Raw genomic sequence first — 7500 nt, 5'->3', positions numbered from 1 at the left:
ACGCTGGGCAGAGTCGATACTCGCCGTGTGGTGGAAGGTAAACATTATGCGGTACATCAGTACTTTCCTAATAGTTCGGTCGTCTCACGGCACTGCTTAGTAAATGATGCAAGGCCACATATAGATGATTTATGCGAATGTCCCTATACGTGCTGTAAGACTGGGCACACAACGTGAATCGCACGTCAGCCACACGCTCGAACATGCACCACTCTCGGCCTGCAACGGAGACACACAATACGTAAACATCTGGAATGCGACAATGTCGAGTGCATCCTCTCTGCCACATTGCACCGTCGACACTATGATAACCAGAGCAGTAGGTCCACCTATAAAAGCACAATACCCCACTCCTCCGACAACTACCATTGCTCAGATAAACCAACACCACCAACACACATCCTACACAGAGGGGCACCAAATATCACCCCCCCGCCCTCGTGTTATACCACATGAAAAATTGCAGAAGTGAGAGACACACACCCGCCAGCCTCTTGCTACAAGCATCGAACCGACGTGACATATCTGACGGTGACTCAGGCATCCGCGTACTGCCACAACTATCCACCCCCCCCCCCCACTCTCTCTGCCCCCTTCCCACACAATACCGAATTTAACCAACTTTATCGCTTAACCTAACTGTGGCTGTACCAGATTATCGCTTAACCTAACTGTGGCTGTACCAGATTATCGCTTAACCTAACTGTGGCTGTACCAGATTATCGCTTAACCTAACTGTGGCTGTACCAGATTATCGCTTAACCTAACTGTGGCTGTACCAGATTATCGCTTAACCTAACTGTGGCTGTACCAGATTATCGCTTAACCTAACTGTGGCTGTACCAGATTATCGCTTAACCTAACTGTGGCTGTACCAGATTATCGCTTAACCTAACTGTGGTTGTACCAGATTATCCCTTAACCTAACTCAATTTGTCCCTTAACCTAACTCAATTTGTCCCTTAACCTAACTCAATTTGTCCCTTAACCTAACTCAATTTGTCCCTTAACCTAACTCAATTTGTCCCTTAACCTAACTCAATTTGTCCCTTAACCTAACTCAATTTGTCCCTTAACCTAACTCAATTTGTCCCTTAACCTAACTCAATTTGTCCCTTAACCTAACTCAATTTGTCCCTTAACCTAACTCAATTTGTCCCTTAACCTAACTCAATTTGTCCCTTAACCTAACCCACGTTGTCCCTTAACCTAACTCAATTTGTCCCTTAACCTAACTCAATTTGTCCCTTAACCTAACTCAATTTGTCCCTTAACCTAACTCAATTTGTCCCTTAACCTAACTCAATTTGTCCCTTAACCTAACTCAATTTGTCCCTTAACCTAACTCAATTTGTCCCTTAACCTAACTCAATTTGTCCCTTAACCTAACTCAATTTGTCCCTTAACCTAACCCACGTTGTCCCTTAACCTAACCCACGTTGTCCCTTAACCTAACCCACGTTGTCCCTTAACCTAACCCACGTTGTCCCTTAACCTAACCCACGTTGTCCCTTAACCTAACCCACGTTGTCCCTTAACCTAACCCACGTTGTCCCTTAACCTAACCCACGTTGTCCCTTAACCTAACCCACGTTGTCCCTTAACCTAACCCACGTTGTCCCTTAACCTAACCCACGTTGTCCCTTAACCTAACCCACGTTGTCCCTTAACCTAACCCACGTTGTCCCTTAACCTAACCCACGTTGTCCCTTAACCTAACCCACGTTGTCCCTTAACCTAACCCACGTTGTCCCTTTGCCTAACATAGTTCACTGCTCGGAATCTCTGGTGTCGTTGTTATCCTCATGTAGATGTCTTGCGAGTGTTGCTTACTTTCCACATATTCCCGCTATCCACTGTCAATTGTACTGCAATAGGACTATATCGCCCCCCCCCCCCCCCTCTGCCCCTCTCTTTGTGTCTCCGTCCTCTCAAGCTGGTCGGTCTGGCGTTTGAGTGTTAAATGAGCCTCGCAGCTGTTCAGTTGCGTTCAGATGTCGACGCCCTCAGTGTACGTCGTGGTATGGTCTGTGTCCATTGTCCGCTGATGTCGTACGCGTAACCCACACGCTGTACCGATCATCGGTCGTTACGTACAGAGTGAAGTAGTGTGATACGTGTGACCGTACGCTGGCTGTGCCCAACGGTGTCGAATCTCAATTTCCATATGTTGTGCTCGATGCTACTTGTCTCGTCTCCCAATAACAGCTAGGTTGCACTGTGGTACGCCGTAGAGGCGTGTGGGAGGAACGTACGAACGCATTGTATGTCACCCTGGGTCGCTGGGGGTGGTGGTGCGGTGAGTCAGGTCAGGTCAGCGTGAGCCGTGTGATGTAGTGACGCGTGTATTCCGACTTTGTCGTATTGCCTCACACAAAGTGCTACCCTGGTGGACCGCGTTCCATATCTGGGACATGCCGCAGATGCCGGTTGACAGTGGATCGCGGAAGGGACATCGCATACGTGCGCGGGCCACCTTCCACGTGTTCTCTTCTGCACATGTCGCAGTGTGTATGTGGTCTGATGTAGCGTGTCGTGACACATGACATCCTGGCATGCAAGAATTGTTGAATTCGCAAATGTAGGTGGACATCTACGTTTACTGCCCAAGATACGCAAATGAACTGGAAATCCGTTGTTGAGCGGTTGTTCACGCTGGAGGTGAATCTGTGATGGCGACGATCGGTACAGCTATTAACCGGTTGTTTCAGCGGTACCCGCCACATCCACACACGTGACTAGGCCCATGTGGGTATGAAGCGATACGCGGCGGTGGCTTGGTGGGACTGTTCCCGGCCGGTGAAGGGGGGCCGCCCGGCGTGTTGGCCGCGCGCTGCGTGGGCGCACGCGCAACAGGCGGCTGGTGGGGGGCGCCGAGTGGCAGGAGCGCCAGCCGACGGGCCCGGCAGGCGGCGCAGCTACGCTGCGGCGCACCCTGCACGCGGCGCCTGGCGGCCAAAGTTGGTTCAGCCGAGCCCGGTGCGAAGCGCGGTGGACATCTGCAGTGTGCTGGTCTGATTGAGGACTGTGTGCGTTGAGGATGCGCCGCCGCCTGGCACTCGGCGCCGCGACGCCGTCTGCTGCTCGGTCGCCCCAGCGGTTCTCGCAGGTGGTTTGTATCGCAGTTGTGCGGACGTGTTGGCGCGTGCGCTGTGCTGGGAGAGTTCGCTTCTGCACCCAAGTGGGGCTTTGCCCTTGTGTGGCGCTGGCGTTGGAGCTGCCGGTCACCATAGGTGGCGCGTGTTGTCTCCCGCCGGCAATGCCACGACAGCACGCTCCCGGGCCTCTGTCGGCAGCGGCAAGCTCAGTTGGGAGCAAGGGTGTTCGCACTAAAACCGTCTACTCGCCTAACTCCGGGCGATTGCGCCTCTCTCGAAACCGACCAAGTACCTAGGACGGCGCTGCGCGCCGCCGGGACCTGAGAGGGTTTCGAGGTGTATCGTGCAGGGGAGCTCGGCCTCCTCCTGTTTGCAGAATAATTGAGCGGACGCTTGCGTGTTCGCGCGGGCCCCCGGGACACACTCCCGGGCGGCCGGCTGCTCAGCTCTAGTTGACGCAGCTCCCTGGTTGATCCTGCCAGTAGTCATATGCTTGTCTCAAAGATTAAGCCATGCATGTCTCAGTACAAGCCGCATTAAGGTGAAACCGCGAATGGCTCATTAAATCAGTTATGGTTCCTTAGATCGTACCCACGTTACTTGGATAACTGTGGTAATTCTAGAGCTAATACATGCAAACAGAGTCCCGACCAGAGATGGAAGGGACGCTTTTATTAGATCAAAACCAATCGGATTGGCTTGTCTGGTCCGTTTGCCTTGGTGACTCTGAATAACTTTGGGCTGATCGCACGGTCCTCGTACCGGCGACGCATCTTTCAAATGTCTGCCTTATCAACTGTCGATGGTAGGTTCTGCGCCTACCATGGTTGTAACGGGTAACGGGGAATCAGGGTTCGATTCCGGAGAGGGAGCCTGAGAAACGGCTACCACATCCAAGGAAGGCAGCAGGCGCGCAAATTACCCACTCCCGGCACGGGGAGGTAGTGACGAAAAATAACGATACGGGACTCATCCGAGGCCCCGTAATCGGAATGAGTACACTTTAAATCCTTTAACGAGTATCTATTGGAGGGCAAGTCTGGTGCCAGCAGCCGCGGTAATTCCAGCTCCAATAGCGTATATTAAAGTTGTTGCGGTTAAAAAGCTCGTAGTTGGATTTGTGTCCCACGCTGTTGGTTCACCGCCCGTCGGTGTTTAACTGGCATGTATCGTGGGACGTCCTGCCGGTGGGGCGAGCCGAAGGGGTGCTTTCGCGTCCCGAGGCGGACCCCGTTTAAATCCTACCAGGGTGCTCTTTGTTGAGTGTCTCGGTGGGCCGGCACGTTTACTTTGAACAAATTAGAGTGCTTAAAGCAGGCAAGCCCGCCTGAATACTGTGTGCATGGAATAATGGAATAGGACCTCGGTTCTATTTTGTTGGTTTTCGGAACCCGAGGTAATGATTAATAGGGACAGGCGGGGGCATTCGTATTGCGACGTTAGAGGTGAAATTCTTGGATCGTCGCAAGACGAACAGAAGCGAAAGCATTTGCCAAGTATGTTTTCATTAATCAAGAACGAAAGTTAGAGGTTCGAAGGCGATCAGATACCGCCCTAGTTCTAACCATAAACGATGCCAGCCAGCGATCCGCCGCAGTTCCTCCGATGACTCGGCGGGCAGCCTCCGGGAAACCAAAGCTTTTGGGTTCCGGGGGAAGTATGGTTGCAAAGCTGAAACTTAAAGGAATTGACGGAAGGGCACCACCAGGAGTGGAGCCTGCGGCTTAATTTGACTCAACACGGGAAACCTCACCAGGCCCGGACACCGGAAGGATTGACAGATTGATAGCTCTTTCTTGATTCGGTGGGTGGTGGTGCATGGCCGTTCTTAGTTGGTGGAGCGATTTGTCTGGTTAATTCCGATAACGAACGAGACTCTAGCCTGCTAACTAGTCGCGTGACATCCTTCGTGCTGTCAGCGATTACTTTTCTTCTTAGAGGGACAGGCGGCTTCTAGCCGCACGAGATTGAGCAATAACAGGTCTGTGATGCCCTTAGATGTTCTGGGCCGCACGCGCGCTACACTGAAGGAATCAGCGTGTCTTCCTAGGCCGAAAGGTCGGGGTAACCCGCTGAACCTCCTTCGTGCTAGGGATTGGGGCTTGCAATTGTTCCCCATGAACGAGGAATTCCCAGTAAGCGCGAGTCATAAGCTCGCGTTGATTACGTCCCTGCCCTTTGTACACACCGCCCGTCGCTACTACCGATTGAATGATTTAGTGAGGTCTTCGGACTGGTACGCGGCATCGACTCTGTCGTTGCCGATGCTACCGGAAAGATGACCAAACTTGATCATTTAGAGGAAGTAAAAGTCGTAACAAGGTTTCCGTAGGTGAACCTGCGGAAGGATCATTACCGACTAGACTGCATGTCTTTCGATGTGCGTGTCGTGTCGTGTCGCGCAACACGCTACCTGTACGGCAGTGGCCGTGCGCCGCGTGCGGAACCACGCGTGCCTCTCAAAACTAGCGGAAGTGTTGTTGTTGTGTGGTACGAGCGCTGAAGCTCTGGAGCGGCTGGCCTGCGGTACCTGGCGCCTGGCGCCGGTTTTGAATGACGTTCGCCCGAGTGCCTGTCCGCTCCGGTGTGGAGCCGTACGACGCCCATCGGCTGTGAGGCCGTTGGACACAAAAAAAAATAGTGGAACAGGGGCCGTCAGACGCCTCAGTCCCGCAAATGCTACTGTCTTGAAAGAGACAGTGGGAGACTGAAAAGGAAAAGATCACCCAGGACGGTGGATCACTCGGCTCGTGGGTCGATGAAGAACGCAGCAAATTGCGCGTCGACATGTGAACTGCAGGACACATGAACATCGACGTTTCGAACGCACATTGCGGTCCATGGATTCCGTTCCCGGGCCACGTCTGGCTGAGGGTCGGCTACGTATACTGAAGCGCGCGGCGTTTGTCCCGCTTCGGAGACGTGGGAGTGTCGTGGTCGCCTGTGTGGCCGGCCGCGTCTCCTTAAACGTGCGATGCGCGCCCGTCGCCTGGCGGTTCGCATACCGGTACTTTCTCGGTAGCGTGCACAGCCGGCTGGCGGTGTGGCGTGCGACACCTCGTACAACGACCTCAGAGCAGGCGAGACTACCCGCTGAATTTAAGCATATTACTAAGCGGAGGAAAAGAAACTAACAAGGATTCCCCCAGTAGCGGCGAGCGAACAGGGAAGAGTCCAGCACCGAACCCCGCAGGCTGCCGCCTGTCGTGGCATGTGGTGTTTGGGAGGGTCCACTACCCCGACGCCTCGCGCCGAGCCCAAGTCCAACTTGAATGAGGCCACGGCCCGTAGAGGGTGCCAGGCCCGTAGCGGCCGGTGCGAGCGTCGGCGGGACCTCTCCTTCGAGTCGGGTTGCTTGAGAGTGCAGCTCCAAGTGGGTGGTAAACTCCATCTGAGACTAAATATGACCACGAGACCGATAGCGAACAAGTACCGTGAGGGAAAGTTGAAAAGAACTTTGAAGAGAGAGTTCAAAAGTACGTGAAACCGTTCTGGGGTAAACGTGAGAAGTCCGAAAGGTCGAACGGGTGAGATTCACGCCCATCCGGCCACTGGCCCCCGCCCTCGGCAGATGGGGCCGGCCGCCCGCGCGGAGCAATCCGCGGCGGGGTCGTGTCCGGTTGCCTTTCCACTCGCCGCGGGGTGGGGCCGTTCCGGTGTGCGGTGGGCCGCACTTCTCCCCTAGTAGGACGTCGCGACCCGCTGGGTGCCGGCCTACGGCCCGGGTGCGCAGCCTGTCCTTCCGCGGGCCTCGGTTCGCGTCTGTTGGGCAGAGCCCCGGTGTCCTGGCTGGCTGCTCGGCGGTATATCTGGAGGAGTCGATTCGCCCCTTTGGGCGCTCGGGCTCCCGGCAAGCGCGCGCGGTTCTTCCCGGATGACGGACCTACCTGGCCCGGCCCCGGACCCGCGCCGCTGTTGGCTCGGGATGCTCTCGGGCGGAATAATCGCTCCCGTCAGCGGCGCTTCAGCTTTGGACAATTTCACGACCCGTCTTGAAACACGGACCAAGGAGTCTAACATGTGCGCGAGTCATTGGGCTGTACGAAACCTAAAGGCGTAATGAAAGTGAAGGTCTCGCCTTGCGCGGGCCGAGGGAGGATGGGGCTTCCCCGCCCTTCACGGGGCGGCGGCCTCCGCACTCCCGGGGCGTCTCGTCCTCATTGCGAGGTGAGGCGCACCTAGAGCGTACACGTTGGGACCCGAAAGATGGTGAACTATGCCTGGCCAGGACGAAGTCAGGGGAAACCCTGATGGAGGTCCGTAGCGATTCTGACGTGCAAATCGATCGTCGGAGCTGGGTATAGGGGCGAAAGACTAATCGAACCATCTAGTAGCTGGTTCCCTCCGAAGTTTCCCTCAGGATAGCTGGTGCTCGTACGAGTCTCATCCGGTAAAGCGAATG

At 54.8% G+C, this 7500-nt stretch overlaps 3 non-coding genes across 3 annotated transcripts in view; all 3 read left to right on the top strand.

Moving 5' to 3' along the window:
- The first annotated feature begins 3560 nt into the window (after positions 1 to 3560).
- On the top strand, positions 3561 to 5453 carry LOC126325617 (small subunit ribosomal RNA). Its single transcript, XR_007560219.1, has one exon. It is a non-coding gene; the product is annotated as a small subunit ribosomal RNA (ribosomal RNA).
- A 368-nt stretch (positions 5454 to 5821) lies between these two features.
- LOC126325627 (5.8S ribosomal RNA) lies at positions 5822 to 5976 on the top strand. Its single transcript, XR_007560228.1, has one exon. It is a non-coding gene; the product is annotated as a 5.8S ribosomal RNA (ribosomal RNA).
- A 188-nt stretch (positions 5977 to 6164) lies between these two features.
- LOC126325628 (large subunit ribosomal RNA) overlaps positions 6165 to 7500 on the top strand; it is a 4222-nt gene continuing 2886 nt past the window's right edge. Inside the window, exon 1 of the ribosomal RNA XR_007560229.1 lies at positions 6165 to 7500. This exon is cut by the window's right edge and continues 2886 nt beyond it. This is a non-coding gene — a ribosomal RNA (large subunit ribosomal RNA).

This window comes from Schistocerca gregaria, unplaced genomic scaffold, assembly GCF_023897955.1.
Source record: "Schistocerca gregaria isolate iqSchGreg1 unplaced genomic scaffold, iqSchGreg1.2 ptg000931l, whole genome shotgun sequence".
NCBI lineage: Eukaryota > Metazoa > Arthropoda > Insecta > Orthoptera > Acrididae > Schistocerca > Schistocerca gregaria.
Note: the sequence above shows the minus strand (reverse complement) of the source record. Positions and strands in the feature narration are given on the sequence as shown.